Here is an 18,037-nt window from a genome sequence, read left to right as displayed (position 1 = left end):
GTACCCTTTGTCCTCAGCATCCCTTCATCTAGTGGGTTTGTGGAAAATATTTTCTCCATCATGAAAAATAAGTGGACTGATGTGAGGAACAAATGTTCTACAGAATTAATGAGAAGTGAGCTAATTGTCAGTCTAAATAATGAAATGTCCTGCTCAGAGTTTTACTCGGTAGTCCTGAAAAACAAACAACTCCTTGCAGCAGCAAGAGCTCAAATGAAATATAAATGGAAAAAATAGGTTGTTTCCACATAATTCAGCACTGCAGTTTTTAGTTCACTAGTTCAATATTTTTTTCACTACACCTGTACAGTCATGGCCTTTAAGGCACAAGTGTTTATGTTTTCAACTTTTCTACAGACTTTTTGTTTGCACTAAATGCACTATTACAAAAATGTTTTGTATTATACTGTTATGCTTTTTTTTATTGTTTTAAGTTAAGCAGGACCGAGGTCTTTCCAATAGTGGTTTATTTATTTCAGAAGGATATATGTTTTTGTCTAGTAATTTTATTTTGCAAAAAGAATAAATTATTTTATAAATTGCTGTATAATTGTTTTTCCATGGATATTTGTATCAGTCAAAACATGCATCGAATTAAACTTGGGTTCGAGTCAAAGTCATTTCACACAAAGAAAAAGGGTGAAAAAAATCACCAGGCCGGTAGAGGTGCAGACAGTGGAGTTGGATAGCCCTACCAGGAGGTGTCCCTTATTTATTTATCAAGGAGTTGGCAACCCTATGACCAACATATTCGTCCTTCTTTTCCTCAGATATGAAGGATGGGCCCAGTGTGTTCTTTGTGGCCACCCTATCTCATGATTCATCAAGCAGATTGTTGAAACGGAAAAACTAATGGCAGACAAGAAAGAAAGCTGTGAATAAAGTTGGATATAATACGCTTTCTGTGGAACATAAATACCTTTTACAATGTTTTACAATGTAGTTGTGTAAACCTGAAATATCTGCTCCATTTACCGTGATATCGCAAAATTGCAAAGGTGCCGCAACTTGCTCGGAAATGTTCGCACCCGCTGCGCTAACAGCCGGCTCGCCTCACCAGCTGTCAGCTGACCGGGCGGCTGAGGCTCCCTCAGCCGGGGGAGAACGCCTGACTCCCGGCACATCGTTTTCAAACTCCCGCTGGGATTCACCAATAACTGGAAGTTAAACACAGATATAATTCAGTCAGATGATGTTTAACGGTTAATGTTTGGTCTTTTTATATATTATTATCATTATTATTTATTATTAAGATAAGATTGACATCATTGATGTCAAAATGGATAAATTAACTTGTTACAGCAGTAACACACAGGTAGGGTGCAGACAGTTATGAAAGAGGTTCACTCGAAGAATAAGCAAGGTAAATAAGAAAGGTAAATGTGTAAAAACAGGTATTAACAATAGAATGAGACAAAAAACACAACCACTAATGTATTATTATTATGCTCTACAAATAAATGTATTTAAACCTTGTTCAGAATGTTAAAATTGTAGTGTTTAAGTTGTTAAAAGTTTTACCAATAAATTTAATGGTATCTGTCATTATCAATATACTTTATTTACAGTGTTATATATTTTTTTATATCTATGAACATAAAAAAAATAATTAGAACATTTTAAATGGCTGATTTAAAAGCAAGAATAAAATAAAAAGATAATAAAACAATAACATTTTAAGGAAAACAAGCTTATAAGCCATCAGGAATATGTTAAAGGGGTAAATAAAGACTATGTGCAGTTATTTACAGTGGAGATAGTGGGTTTAACCCTCGGTCTCCGTTTTTACGGCTTCACAGCTCTGTGCTAAGTATTTACATCCTTAATTATAAAGGTGTGCTAAATTATATTAAACATAGATTTTAATATCAGGTTGAAGGGGAGTTCCTGCCTCAAGTGGAGGAGTTTAAGTATCTCGGGGTCTTGTTCACGAGTGAGGGAAGAATGGAGCGGGAGATCGACAGACGGATCGGTGCAGCTGCCACAGTAATGGGGGCACTGTGCCGGTCCGTTGTGGTGAAGAGAGAGCTGAGCCGAAAAGCGAAGCTCTCAATTTACCGGACGGTCTACGTTCTTACCCTCACCTATGGCCATGAACTTTGGGTCATGACCGAAAGAACGAGATCCCGGATACAAGCGGCTGAAATGAGCTTCCTCCGTAGGGTGGCCGGGCACTCCCTTAGAGATAGGTGAGGAGCTCGGCCATCCGGGAGGGGCTCGGAGTAGAGCCGCTGCTCCTCCACATCGAGAGGAGCCAGTTGAGGTGGCTCGGGCATCTATACCGGATGCCTCCTGGATGCCTTCCTCGGGAGGTGTTCCAGGCACGTCCCACTGGGAGGAGGCCCAGGGGACGGTCCAGGACACGCTGGAGGGACTATGTCTGTCGGCTGGCCTGGGAACGCCTTGGGCTCCCCCCCGGAGGAGCTGGAGGAGGTGTCTGGAGAGCGGGACGTCTGGGCGTCTCTGCTGAGTCTGCTGCCCCCGCGACCCGGTCCCGGATAAGCGGAAGACGACGACGACGATTTTAATATCATTATTACAATGTAAAACTATAAAATGTATTATTTATTTAGGGTTAGAACGCAACGTCCTTCAATTTCTACTGAAACACATTCCATTTCCACTAAAATAATTAGAAAACATTTCAGTGTATAAGAGCATTTCAGAAGTGCGTATGAGAGTATTTCAGTAGTGTGTGTAAGAGTAAATTCAGAATAATGTCCCTAATGGGCCCTCATACAGTCTCCCTCGTCTGCCCGCTTCACAAACAGAGCAGCTAAGGGAGGGGGCGAGTCAGTGACCCCACGCTGCGTTGCGCTTTCAAAATAAAAACGTGAGGTAAAGTTTTCAAAAATCAAGTATTTTTCTACTCCCTGGTATCATTTTGGGGGGGAACAAATGCGCCTGTCTCCAATATTTTGGGGGACACCCCCCCCCCCCAATATTTTCCCCCCGGTTCCAACGCCTATAATAATACCTACAGTTTGTGTCATGATGCGGTCTTGGAGTGGACCCAGCGTGGTGAGTAACCAGGTTTTTAAATAAAACAAAAAGAAACCTCACAGCAGGCTGAAGGTGGCAGATGCAGACATGGACAAGCCTAGGAGCAAAGGCTGTAATCAGACTTGGCATAGACAGATGAACTGTGACCAGTTAAAATGAATGTTTCCTCGAGGAACAAACAGAACAGCAGAGTATATATGGGGCATGCTGCAGGAGAAACGGGAAGACTGATTGCATGGTGCAGGTGGACCGAATGAAGCTGATTGCTATGGCATACTGTGGCAAGGACAAAACATGGCTGGAACTAAATATTACAAGGACATAATCAAACCTAACAAATGTCGCTATAACAGAACATAAACCAGAAAGCACAACAATCACAAGAAACCAAACAACTAAAGCACCACCTGGAAAACAATGAACAGAAGAAGGATCCAAAACTCAACTGTGAGAACAAAATAAAAGAAAAACCCAAAACCAAAAACCCCCAAATCATGACTGTTTGTAGCTAACAGGACAATAAATACAGGTCCTTCTCAAAATATTAGCATATTGTGATAAAGTTAATTATTTTCCATAATGTCATGATGAAAATTTAACATTCATAAATTTTAGATTCATTGCCCACTAACTGAAATATTTCAGGTCTTTTATTGTCTTAATACGGATGATTTTGGCATACAGCTCAAAAAAAACCAAAATTCCTATCTCACAAAATTAGCATATCATTAAAAGGGTCTCTAAACGAGCTATGAACCTAATCATCTGAATCAACGAGTTAACTCTAAACACCTGCAAAAGATTCCTGAGGCCTTTAAAACTCCCAGCCTGGTTCATCACTCAAAACCCCAATCATGGGTAAGACTGCCGACCTGACTGCTGTCCAGAAGGCCACTATTGACACCCTCAAGCAAGAGGGTAAGACACAGAAAGACATTTCTGAACGAATAGGCTGTTCCCAGAGTGCTGTATCAAGGCACCTCAGTGGGAAGTCTGTGGGAAGGAAAAAGTGTGGCAGAAAACGCTGCACAACGAGAAGAGGTGACCGGACCCTGAGGAAGATTGTGGAGAAGGGCCGATTCCAGACCTTGGGGGACCTGCGGAAGCAGTGGACTGAGTCTGGAGTAGAAACATCCAGAGCCACAGTGCACAGGCGTGTGCAGGAAATGAGCTACAGGTGCCGCGTTCCCCAGGTCAAGCCACTTTTGAACCAGAAACAGCGGCAGAAGCGCCTGACCTGGGCTACAGAGAAGCAGCACTGGACTGTTGCTCAGTGGTCCAAAGTACTTTTTTCGGATGAAAGCAAATTCTGCATGTCATTCGGAAATCAAGGTGCCAGAGTCTGGAGGAAGACTGGGAGAAGGAAATGCCAAAATGCCAGAAGTCCAGTGTCAAGTACCCACAGTCAGTGATGGTGTGGGGGTGCCGTGTTAGCTGCTGGTGTTGGTCCACTGTGTTTTATCAAGGGCAGGGTCAATGCAGCTAGCTATCAGGAGATTTTGGAGCACTTCATGCTTCCATCTGCTGAAAAGCTTTATGGAGATGAAGATTTCATTTTTCAGCACGACCTGGCACCTGCTCACAGTGCCGAAACCACTGGTAAATGGTTTACTGACCATGGTATCACTGTGCTCAATTGGCCTGCCAACTCTCCTGACCTGAACCCCATAGAGAATCTGTGGGATATTGTGAAGAGAACGTTGAGAGACTCAAGACCCAACACTCTGGATGAGCTAAAGGCCGCCATCGAAGCATCCTGGGCCTCCATAAGACCTCAGCAGTGCCACAGGCTGATTGCCTCCATGCCACGCCGCATTGAAGCAGTCATTTCTGCAAAATGATTCCCGACCAAGTATTGAGTGCATAACTGTACATGATTATTTGAAGGTTGACGTTTTTTGTATTAAAAACACTTTTCTTTTATTGGTCGGATGAAATATGCTAATTTTGTGAGATAGGAATTTTGGGTTTTCATGAGCTGTATGCCAAAATCATCCGTATTAAGACAATAAAAGACCTGAAATATTTCAGTTAGTGTGCAATGAATCTAAAATATATGAATGTTAAATTTTCATCATGACATTATGGAAAATAATGAACTTTATCACAATATGCTAATATTTTGAGAAGGACCTGTATCTACATTGGTTCAATATTCTGCCACACCTGGAACTGATGAAACTTGATCGGTTTACATTTTAAGGCAGAGATTACCATAAATGTTCATATTTTCATTCATCTGTTTAAATTATAAAAAAAGGAACATATTACATGATCTGTCACTGCAAAGTTAGCAGCAAATGCAGAAATTTACATGTAAAACATTGATTTAATTGTAACTTACTTTATAACGCAAGAAAGAAAACAACAGAGCTCACTGCTAAAGCATGGGTCAGAAAGACAAATATCAAAAATAGCTATAAAATTTATAGATATCTAAATAATGTAAAACTCACAAATAATCTATCTCTATCACATAAAGAACATCTCCAGGATTAAAGGACTAATGTTTCAGCAGGACCTTGAAAAACTAATTCATGCGTTCATCGTTAGTAGAATTGATTACTGCAACGGTGTCTTCACAGGTCTGCCTAAAAAGTCGATCAGACAGCTGCAGCTGATCCAGAACGCTGCTGCCCGCGTCTTCACTAGAACTAAGAAAGTGGAGCACATCACCCCAGTTCTAAAGTCCTTAAACTGGCTCCCTGTAACTCAGAGAATAGACTTTAAAATACTTCTGTTAGTCTATAAATCACTGAATGGCTTAGCACCAAAATACATTACAGATTTGTTGTCAGTGTATCAACCACCCAGACCTCTCAAGTCTTCTGGCTCAAATCTACTCTGCACACCCAGAACCAGAACCTAACATGGAGAAGCAGCTTTTAGTTCTTATGCTCCACTAATCTGGAATAAACTCCCAGAAAACTGTAAAAGCGCCCAAACCCTAAGTTGCTTTAAATCAAGATTAAAAACTTATTTGTTTAGAGTGGCCTTTGACTGTGTTATCTAAACATTATTAGTTATGTTTTCAGTCCAATATTCCTTTCATTTTCTTATCCATCATTCTATTCTCTTTATTTTATATTTAATTTTTTTCAAATTACCTCTGTTATTTGATTTTCTGTATCATTGTAATGTTTTTTCTTATGTACAGCGCCCTGAGTGCCTTGTTGCTGAAAAGCGCTATATAAATAAACTTGACTTGACTTTGGCCGTACCACCAGTTCAAAGTCATTTTCACCAGCCATGGATCCTTCAGATGGTGGATCTGGCACAAATGTTCCTACTTCTCTTTCCTCAATGTCAACAAGGGGGCTTTTCTTTATCCCACGGACTTTTCCATGACCTACTCCTCTCATTTAGCCTGCTATCTTCTGTCTTCCACAGGTGTAAAGAAATCCCTCTTCTGACACCACTGTTACACTGAAAGGTGTTGGTGTGGAAAAGAAAACATAACTCTGGCTTTGCAGTACAGCAAACAAAGCTAATTTATTTTTATTTTCAGGCCATCACGACGCTTCTCAAAATGGCAGTCTTTCAGTCAGTCCCCCTACTACACCCAGCAGACCTCTTATATACACTCCAGACCCCATCCTAATTCAAAATACAGGTCCTTCTCAAAATATTAGCATATTGTGATAAAGTTCATTATTTTCCATAATGTAATGATGAAAATTTAACATTCATATATTTTAGATTCATTGCACACTAACTGAAATATTTCAGGTCTTTTATTGTCTTAATACGGATGATTTTGGCATACAGCTCATGAAAACCCAAAATTCCTATCCCACAAAATTAGCATATTTCATCCGACCAATAAAATAAAAGTGTTTTTAATACAAAAAAACGTCAACCTTCAAATAATCATGTACAGTTATGCACTCAATACTTGGTCGGGAATCCTTTTTCAGAAATGACCGCTTCAATGCGGCGTGGCATGGAGGCAATCAGCCTGTGGCACTGCTGAGGTCTTATGGAGGCCCAGGATGCTTCGATAGCGGCCTTTAGCTCATCCAGAGTGTTGGGTCTTGGGTCTCTCAACGTTCTCTTCACAATATCCCACAGATTCTCTATGGGGTTCAGGTCAGGAGAGTTGGCAGGCCAATTGAGCACAGTGATACCATGGCCAGTAAACCATTTACCAGTGGTTTTGGCACTGTGAGCAGGTGCCAGGTCGTGCAGAAAAATGAAATCTTCATCTCCATAAAGCTTTTCAGCAGATGGAAGCATGAAGTGCTCCAAAATCTCCTGATAGCTAGCTGCATTGACCCTGCCCTTGATAAAACACAGTGGACCAACACCAGCAGCTGACACGGCACCCCAGACCATCACTGACTGTGGGTACTTGACACTGGACTTCTGGCATTTTGGCATTTCCTTCTCCCAGTCTTCCTCCAGACTCTGGCACCTTGATTTCCGAATGACATGCAGAATTTGCTTTCATCCGAAAAAAGTACTTTGGACCACTGAGCAACAGTCCAGTGCTGCTTCTCTGTAGCCCAGGTCAGGCGCTTCTGCCGCTGTTTCTGGTTCAAAAGTGGCTTGACCTCGGGAATGCGGCACCTGTAGCCCATTTCCTGCACACGCCTGTGCACAGTGGCTCTGGATGTTTCTACTCCAGACTCAGTCCACTGCTTCCACAGGTCCCCCAAGGTCTGGAATCGGCCCTTCTCCACAATCTTCCTCAGGGTCCGGTCACCTCTTCTCGTTGTGCAGCGTTTTCTGCCACACTTTTTCCTTCCCACAGACTTCCCACTGAGGTGCCTTGATACAGCACTCTGGGAACAGCCTATTTGTTCAGAAATGTCTTTCTGTGTCTTACCCTCTTGCTTGAGGGTGTCAATAGTGGCCTTCTGGACAGCAGTGAGGTCGGCAGTCTTACCCATGATTGGGGTTTTGAGTGATGAACCAGGCTGGGAGTTTTAAAGGCCTCAGGAATCTTTTGCAGGTGTTTAGAGTTAACTCGTTGATTCAGATGATTAGGTTCATAGCTCGTTTAGAGACCCTTTTAATGATATGCTAATTTTGTGAGATAGGAATTTTGGGTTTTCATGAGCTGTATGCCAAAATCATCCGTATTAAGACAATAAATACCTGAAATATTTCAGTTAGTGTGCAATGAATCTAAAATATATGAATGTTAAATTTTCATCATGACATTATGGAAAATAATGAACTTTATCACAATATGCTAATATTTTGAGAAGGACCTGTAGTCAATCATCTCCGTCTTCCACAGCGGGAAAAGAAACAAACAAGTAAATTTTCACATAGATATTGAAGACATTAACAATTTTTTATCAATAATAAAACATTTAGCAAACATGGTATGTGTACAGATACATATTTCACAAGTCAAATAATTTTTTTAAATTACTTTGACTTTCTACACAATTTCAACCAATCAAACTCCTGCTCTCATCAGCTCACTTCGTGTATAAGAGCTGGGTTTGAGGCGGGCCTCCTCTTCAGCTGAACTCCAAATGGCTGCCACAGAAGACACACCCACATGGTAACCAAAATAATCAACAGTATATGAATACACCATGTTTGCAATTAATCTCACACTCTGGAACTAATGTAAACAGGTTAAAGAAGAATTTAGTGCTTCTTAACACAGCGTTTCTTCATCTCAAACCGAGCACACATAACAGCTGTTTGCAATGCTGATAACAAAAAAGAGGAAAAAGACTTGAGCGTTCTGTTTTCAAAGCTGTCAGATCTCATCAGAGGTATACAGTAACCTGTCATCATGAAGAAATGTTTTCTTTAAATACTGAACAGAAAGTCAGTGATTTACTTACAGAAAAAGCCCAGCATGTAGAGCACAGCGTTCCTCATCCTAACATCCAGACCTGCAGCACAGCCTGTCAGAAAGGCTTCAACTTTATTTAACTATATTAATATAAAAGGAGAAGTTAAGTCTAACATATATGAAACTAACATGTTTCCTGCTTCTACATCTTAGTGTACCCTCTCTGTGTTTCCTTCCCTTTTACAGATACTTCACACCACAGCAGCAGCTCTGACAGCAGTTGATTATTGCTTACATCTCGTCTTCTTCAGAGATATTTTACTCTGTTTATGCCCAACATTCTGTGTAGGCTCACAAAAAGAAATAAAGTTTGAATGCATATTGCATTGTTTGTGTAAAAGACTCTCAGTATTGAATAAGTCAGAGACAGTTCAAGATTTAGTGTTAAGTGCTAACGCTTCCATTGTGTGGGTTTCTGTTCAGCGCCCTTTTTGTCCCTTAAGGGATACCACATGTGAGGCGATGATGACGTCATCACGGTGGCGTTGCTGACATCTAGTGGGCAAGTTCGGTTAACAGGGCCACGGTTCTAAGTCATGGGAGAGACTTTACCAGCATTATATGTCTGTTCTCTTTAGATTTGTACGTCAGTGACAAGTAAGTTGTTAGATTTGAGTGTTTACTGAAGTTCAATGGGCAGTTAGACATTAATTCATCTGCTGTTATTTTCACCTGTTGCTAAGTCAGAGCTAACTGCTACATGTGTGTATTTAAACCATTGCACTGGATATTCATTCATTAGTTAATTATGGAGTTAACCTGTTTTAATTCTGGTTATTATCATTGATCGCATGTTGAGTTTCTTCGTGTTGCACTTATTTCTTTATTTGTGTTATATAAGGTGTAATGATGTTGTGAGATGCACATGAAACATAATGGGACACCTTGAGCTTAATTTCTGTGTTTTGTTTATTTATAGGAAAACCACATACACCCTCATACCTACCCAGCTGAGTCCGATATCTTTATGCTGTCTCCATTAAGTCTGGAATACAGAGCTTTTAAAAGGAACCTGTGTTGTGTCTTCATTATTCTGCCTGCTGCATCCCATGTTTAAATCCCGTCCTGAACTGAATCCTGGCCTAAGTGGTGTTTTGGCCGACACTCCGGGTTGAGAGAAGTGATAAATATGAGTTGTGCCTTACAGTTCTTCAACCTTAGAGCTTTCTCACCTACATTGTTATTGTTTTTGCTTTTATCTATAAGAACAATGTTATGCATTTTTTTGTATATAAACACAGTTGTTGTATAAAGATTTGCAAAACACAGTTTGGATCTCATTTTTAGGCATTCTCCTGTTTATTTTGTGAATTTCCTACTAATAGAGAAATATTAAAACAATATCTTCCACCTTCTGCCACTGACTGACATTCATCTGCTGAGCACCAACCTGTCTAGTGAAACCCACTCAGCTGTGGATATAGGCTACAGAACACCACCCTACCTACTCTACTGACACAACCAGACCAACCTTAGAACAACCTCAGTATGTAGTTGATGCACATACCAAACAGCACCAGCAGATTGAAGAGATTACTTGATTAAAGAAGTTTATTTGCTGCTTCAGCCGTCCACGCCCGAGCAGATCCAGCCATGGACCCAGAGGCCCAAGACCCCGGGACACACCACCCCCCAAGCAGACAGAGCCCAGGGGGCCAGGCCCCGGCAAGCAGCCACCAAAGCACCCGGCCCCGGACACCGAGAACCACAAATACACCAGCGGGCAGAGACTCCAACAACCGGCAGGTGGTGTGGCGGGGAGGAAGCTGATCCAGGAGAGGGAGTAGTCCAAGACCCAACCTGTTGCAAAAACAAAAAACTGGCACACAGTCACAATCACCCACTCCCACCCTCATGCATACACATAAAATCACTCACACCCAACGTAAGGATAAACAACAATGGACGTCATACACTCACTCACACTCCCCATGCATACTCTATACTCCCAGGTCCAGGCACCGGTACCCCCTAGGGGCAACTGGACCCAGGAGGTGGTCCCCTTCCCTCCTGGGGCAGAGGCAGGCAGACAGCGCCGGTACTGCCCAGACCCGGGCGACCCCGGCCCGGCTCCAGCCCCCACGCCCCGAACCCAGTCCCCAACAATCCCCATCCACCTCTGGAGACGGCCCCTTTTAAACGGCCGTTGAAGAGGCCCCGAGATCTCACAGTTTTAAAGCATGACTCCACAAGAGCAACTGGCAAAGCCAAGAAAAGACAACAGTTCTGAGACCTTGGTGGGGGTTGGCCAGTTAGCTACAGCCTTGGTTTTACTCGGATCTGTAGCAACCCCGTTACCAGAGATCACGTGCCCTACATAATGTACCTCTTTCTGAAAGAAGAAACATTTGCTGAGTTTTGCTTTAAGGCCCTGATCTTGGAGCCGACCCAGCACCAGCTTCAAGCGCTCCAAGTGTTGCTCCACGTTAGAAGAGAACCCAACAATGTCATCAAGATATAGCAAAACTGACTGGCACTGTTGATCACCAAATATCCGCTGCATTAACCGCTGGATTGTGCTAAGCCCATTGCAGAGCCCAAAGGCATCCGGTTCCACTCAAACAGCCCGAATGGAGCTCAAAAAGCAGTTTTTGGAAGATCTGCCTCTACCACTGGAACCTGATTATACCCGCTAGCCAAGTCCAGCGTCGAAAACCAGCAGGCACCAGACAATACATCCAATGACTCCTCTATACGTGGAAGAGGAAATTAATCTTTTCGGATTTTACTGTTTAGCTCTCTATAATCAACACACATACAAATACTCCCATCTTTCTTCTTTACTAGGACGATGGGAGATGCATACGGGCTCCTGAGTCTTTCTGCATGTGGGTCAGAACCTTTAACGTTAAGATGACATTTCAATTATTAGGTAAAAATTTTATATGAAGTTTTTTTATATTACAAAACTGACTCTTAATGGAAAGTGAAATATATTTCATAATAATGAGCTGAGAATTTAACATGCATTCAATTATTTCACAATTTCATTGTCACATTATATGTTATCTATTTATTGATGTAGAAACTTATTTCATAACGTTTTATTTATTTATTTAATTTTAAACACTTTGGCCTTCCATAAGTAGCATGACTATGTATTGTACAGTGTACACATTCAATACTGGGGCTTTTATTACATAAATTACTCCATCAGTGTGACCTTTTCATAAAGGCTATAATCTTTTCTGTTTCTTTTGAATATATTTCACCTGATTTTTTTCCTTCTACTCAACTTTCCATCAAAATGCTTGACAGTGGACAGTCTTCCACATGATTGTGTTGGTGATTTCTATGAGGGACCAAAAATGACAAAAAGGAAAAATAAATATGTAAATAAATAAATACACATATAAATGTATCAATAAATAAATACATAAATAAAATACACATATAAATGTATTTATTTATCTATTTATTCATTTATTTTCTCCTTTTTGTGTATTTATACATTTATGTATTTATTCATTCATTTATTTATAAAAAAAAATTATTTATACATTTATTTATTCATACATTCATTTATTTCTACTTCTATTTATTTCTTCCTACATTTATTTCTGTATTTATTTCTGCTTTTCTGTCTCCGTATGTTAATGAGGTGGGTGGTTCTAACATTTGTCTTCAGCACCATTGGTTAGAACTGTGTGTATGATCCAGATCCTGCTGCTAATAGACTGCGGTACCGAAGTTCTTTTGGTTGGCACGATGGAGGGTTCTCTTGCAGCCATTGGCAATGATTTAAGGTCATTGGCAAATGATATTGATTAAAATGACTACCTCCATTTTCGTTTTGCACGGGTCATGGAGGATTTCAATCAGCTCCAAGCTGAGATGGATGTGGAGGTTGACTCCACTATATTGGACAGTCTGGAGGAAGTTGGTCGCCAACTTACTTCGGTAAAGTTAGAAAGATATTCACAGATTCGGCTTTTCCAGATCAATAACTCATCAGCGGAACATTGCCTCTAGAAAACCAACACCTCTCTGCAACCACAGCAAGGCAGACAGTGAGCATCAATCATATTTTCCTCAAAACGAGCCTAACACCGCGCTGGGAGACTTGCATTGGCCTCTATGCAGAGATCGCTGCTCCTCTAATGCGCAGGGACCGTCTGCAAATTGCAACACCAGAAAAATATGATGGAGAAATATTCAATAAAGTCGCCAAGGAGAGGTGTATTGTCATTAAAATCATTGTATGTGTAAGTGATCTCACGTGTTTCATACTACATTTCTTGGATTGGAAATTAATACTAAAAAAAAATTGGAATTTCCCAAAGACTATAGCCTAAATAGCCAAATATTCAGTAAAATATGTATAAAATGGTCAATAACTTCACTATAGTCTGTTGTTGTGCCAACAACCTCATAGCACACTTTATCTTAATCATACTACAACTCTTACTTTAAGAAAATGTACTTAAATAGATTTTATGTCATTTTTTTACCATTAAAATAAGTATAAAATGGTCAATAACTTCACTATAGCATGTTGTAGTGCCATCAAACTCATAGCACACATATAGCACCTCATCTTGAATCTTTTGAATAAACATAACATTGCCTTTATTGATGCAGACTTGCTTATACTGATAATAACTCTGTATTACAACCAAATAATATTAAACTTTTCCTTTACTGTTTGCAGTGTGTCACAACCTGAGATCAGAGACCATTACATGAGCACACAAAAATGTCTTACAGCTTGTTCATGCAATATGACATAAAATAAAATCACAATGAATAATAAAAATCCCAATATTAAAGAAGCCCTTACAGCTGCACACAAACTCCTGTTCACCTGAATACCATTTTCTGTCTTGTTTCTTGCATTATGAGGGAGACTGCAGTGGGAATTGTCTGCAGGCTCCACATCACTCCAACTTGCTCACTGATAAAAGAAGAATTGAACTGGAATGACATATTTTAGTTCTAGATAGTATTTTCAATTAAACTATGATTTTATGTATAGTAGATTCATAATACATTAATAAATAAATTAACAAAGTGTTATTTGTTATATTTTGAGGAGCAAACAAGCAGTAACAGATACAGTGTCTTGTGAAAGTACTCGGCCCCCTTGAACTGGTCAACTCATAATGCAAGAAACAAGACAGAAAATAGACTTTTTTGTGTTCTCATGTTAATGGCGTCCGATCTCAGGTTGTGACACACTGCAAACAGTAAAGGAAAAGTGTTATATTATTTGGTTGTAATACAGAGTTATTATCAGTATAAGCAAGTCTGCATCAATAAAGGCAATGTTATGTTTATTCAAAAGATTCAAGATGAGGTGATCTATGTGTGTTATGAGTTTGATGGCACTACAACAGACTTGTTGGGAGTATGATTATTGATTGAATAATCTTGATCAATAATTATAATTACAAATCATAATCTGACAAAATCAATTTCTTAACCATAAATCCTCATTTACGAATCGAGACCAAAGAGGTTTCTGGTGTTGTAATTGTGGCTCAACGCCTCTGACAATTACAACCGTTAAATACTCCGTAATAGTTAATAACTATTGCCGGAGATGTCACTGTTTAATCGACCGTTTCTGCCGAAACGTGTGGAACTTGAACCTTATTTTGACTGACACATCACTTTTTGCACACAATGAAACACCAAACGCTCTCTCTTTATCTATGTGAATATTTATTAATTGTCACCTACTCAACATGCAAAATTCTACACACACAGGGGTAAACAACATCTAAATAAGCAAAATCAACAAACGGTAGTGGGTATGTATTGAGTCAACCAGCAGTTTATGGCACAACAGAGGAAAGGAGAGGATATGAAAGGGGGGTGTGGTGATGACTGGTGGGGGGTTGGAGCGCAGCTTAGAGTGTCTTTTATGATCTTCTGATCATAAAACTTCCCCCTTTACTCCTGAACACAAAGGATTGATAACTTTTGGCGGCAAGCTAGCACAGTGAGATTGAAGACAAAGGTAAAATGGAGAATTTTACCATGAGGTCGTTTTAACAGTCCAGTTTTGCAACGCACCCGCGTTCAGATAGTAAACACAGACAGCTCTGGGGGACACGGCGGATCCCGATATTACATAACACATCAAAGTTTCAACAAGCAAGGTTACATGCACATATTATTCAGAACACATGAGATCCTAACCAGCGATTCTGATCGCTTCTACAACCTCTGACCCTGCCCAGGCCTTCTAATAAAGAAATAAAAAAAAAAGAAATGGGTTTTACTTGTGTCGTCTTCTTCCTGAGCGAGGGAATTCGAGCGAGGAAACGTGGGGTTAAGTTAATGTGCGTCCACAATTAACTTCAGGGGAACGGTCAGTCTTTGTCCTTCGGTCTTCTTGACAAAAAGGAAAAATATGATCTGACCATCAAAGTTGACTTGAAAATGAAACACGGTAGCGATTCATCTCTCCGAAACTCCGTGTCTCCAGTTACGTGTTAACTCACGTCTTCGATCGGCAAAAGTGAAATCTCTGGCCTTCTTAGTTCAGAGACTTCAGTTATGAATGGTTCGTTGTCCAACGAGAGAGAATGAATGAAACTCTTCACAGAGTTCTTCTCTTAAAGTGACGCTCTTCAATCACCAGATCTGGTTTCCAGCAGAAGGCGACTTTTCAAACATGAGCGCCTCCTATATAGCATCCTGTGACGTCAGACTGGGGACGCCCAGTCATATCAGTCGCAATGCTCGATGGGATATGTAGGAGCGGGCTGTCCTGGGTACAAAATGGCCGATGCCATTGGAGGGGCACAGTGACGTCCAACAACGTGCAGATAATCCAATACTCAGCAAACAAGTGGTCCAACATTCCCCCATAGGTTCAAAGGGTGAGATGAATCGCAGTCTTTGAAGCTACTGGGACCATTCTGTCCTTTGCTGAGCAATCAGTGATCCGTGGCGAAGCAGAACAAAACAAAATTGTCTCTGTGTTACTCAAAACCTACGACTGGGCAGGATAGAGGTTAGCCTGGGCAGGACTAACTCTGACTAAACTCATCCCTTTCTACATTGTTCAATGAGACAAATACAGGACAATACATTCACATCATCATTACATTCTTTGGTCATCAGCTTTGGTAATCCTGAGACAAAATGAAACAATAACAGATATCGTACATATATATGTATATATAAGAATAAAAGGAACAAACAAAATCATGGTTCATAGCTTATTCATCCAACTTCTATTAGGCACTGGACCCTGGCTGTGTCGTTGGCAAAGGCGGTGCTATGAACCGTGAGGGAATGAATGTGAGGGAATCAATCCTGACCTGTAAACGCTTAACCTGCTGGTATGCGGTGTGTAATCTAAAACGAATGGTTAAAACAGGTTTAGGCTTAAACCATTGGCTCTTCCGGATGATGATGGGTTTTAATAGGACTCCTGTCTCTAAACTATCTAGATGTGGAAAGGGAGAAAAGAATAAACGAATTGCAGTATTTAGGCTATAAGCCAGGTGTGTTTGTGGATGTTGCAAGGTGTCTGTCGTGGTGGACTTAGGATTTCTCTACTAAGTTCAGCAGAACTAGGTCAATGGGTATCTGTGCCTCGGTGGGACTGTCTACAGATGAACCAATCTCCTTTAACACAATTTTGCATGAAATCTCGGGCAGCATGGGTGTGTCCATTACATCATTACCTTTAGGCTTCACGTGATGGTCAGGTCGTCTGTTCGACCGGAAGTGGTCCGGCAACTTTGACTGTGGTTGGTATTCAGTACCACCCCCCCAGTCCAGCTGACCAAACCTATGTTGTTCCCTGAACCTGTTCTTCGCATAGGTTCTGGTTGAAGGCCTTTCCTGACCTTCTAATGCATGGCTGGTTCTTTCAGTCTGGACCTGTAAAACCCTAGCCTCGCTCTCCGATCCCTTGGTCGGGCGAGCACGTGTTTCCCACGCCATCTGAGCATATTTGCGGATCTCTTGCATGCTCATGGCCTTGGTCCTGCAATACATAGTAACCTCGTATCGCACACTTTCATGAAGGTTGTGGAGGAACAGGGATTTAAAAGCTTGTTCCTCCTCAATGCCTGGCGCATTGCGTCCTTGGAAGTAAACGGCTCTCAAGCGCCGGTAATACTCCCTGGGTGCTTCGCTTTTCTTTTGCTGGATCGTGAAAGCACCAAGTGTGGCTGAGGCCCGGTCCGTGTACACAGAATATTCCTCCCTTAAAGCTTCGCAAAGGGTTGAATAACGGTCTCGGACTGCGGGTGTCAGGCTCTCCATGAAAACATGGACGCTCCTGGACGTTGTCTTCCAGATGAGCTTCAGTTTCTCCCGTGCTGATGGGCAGTACAAATCTAGAAGACAGCGTTCCACTTCCCTAAGGTAATCATCAATGTTTGATTCTGCCTTATTAGGGTCGAAACGATCTATGTCTTTAGCAAGGGACTCAAGCTGGCGGGTGCGCATTCCACTTTCAGGGATTGGTCCCGGCCCATCTGAGTCATCATCGGAGAGTTCACTCCCATTCTTCCAGGGGGGGCGGGGTGGCATGGCTACCCTCTATTGCTTCCAATCTACTTCCCACTTCTGTTATTTCCCCTCGAAGGACATCCACCGTCTGCAACGTATCATTCAGCTCGAACTGCAGTTTAACGCGCTGGTCAACTTCCAACATTAACCTTCGCTGATACAACAGAGTGAGCTGTCCTAACACATCTGAGACCCGTCTGTCCTTCGGTGGGTTTTTAATGACTTGGAGCAACTCCTGAATCCTGGCTTCACATTGCTCAATGCCATAATCATTGAGGCCTTTACGCTCCTCGGGGGACAACAGAATCAATGACCCTATCACCTCTTGTGCCTGCATTCCTATGGGGTCCTCCACCATACACACATCTCCAGCTGCAGTCTGGGATGTTCCCTCCATCTTTGGCCCAAAATGCACAATGCAAACACACAAACTGTTTATTTATGAACCACCACTAAAGAAATTAGCAGCAATTCAACAGGCTAAGCTATTCAGTGATTAACGATTGCTAAATTAATTAGCTGCACACAAACAGGCTAAGCTATTCAGTGATTAACGATTACTAAATTAATTAGCTGCACACAACAGGCTAAGCTGTTCAGTGATTAGGGATTGCTAAACTTAATTAGCTGCACACCACAGGCTAAGCTGTTCAGTGATTAGGGATTGCTAAACTTAATTAGCTGCACACAACAGGCTAAGCTGTTCAGTGATTAAGGATTGCTAAACTTAATTAG

At 41.3% G+C, this 18,037-nt stretch overlaps 1 protein-coding gene and 1 long non-coding RNA gene across 2 annotated transcripts in view; one reads left to right on the top strand and one right to left on the bottom strand.

The window, feature by feature from the left end:
• The window catches only part of LOC124880404 (sialoadhesin-like), a 264,206-nt gene that overhangs the window by 32,116 nt on the left and 214,053 nt on the right, over nt 1-18,037 (bottom strand). The gene's annotated exons all lie outside the window — the stretch shown is intronic.
• LOC124880429 lies at nt 9,095-10,174 on the top strand. Its single transcript, XR_007041332.1, has 3 exons — nt 9,095-9,109; nt 9,248-9,421; nt 9,744-10,174. It is a non-coding gene; the product is annotated as an uncharacterized LOC124880429 (long non-coding RNA).

Source organism: Girardinichthys multiradiatus, chromosome 14 (genome assembly GCF_021462225.1).
Source record: "Girardinichthys multiradiatus isolate DD_20200921_A chromosome 14, DD_fGirMul_XY1, whole genome shotgun sequence".
Taxonomy (NCBI): domain Eukaryota; kingdom Metazoa; phylum Chordata; class Actinopteri; order Cyprinodontiformes; family Goodeidae; genus Girardinichthys; species Girardinichthys multiradiatus.
Note: the sequence above shows the minus strand (reverse complement) of the source record. Positions and strands in the feature narration are given on the sequence as shown.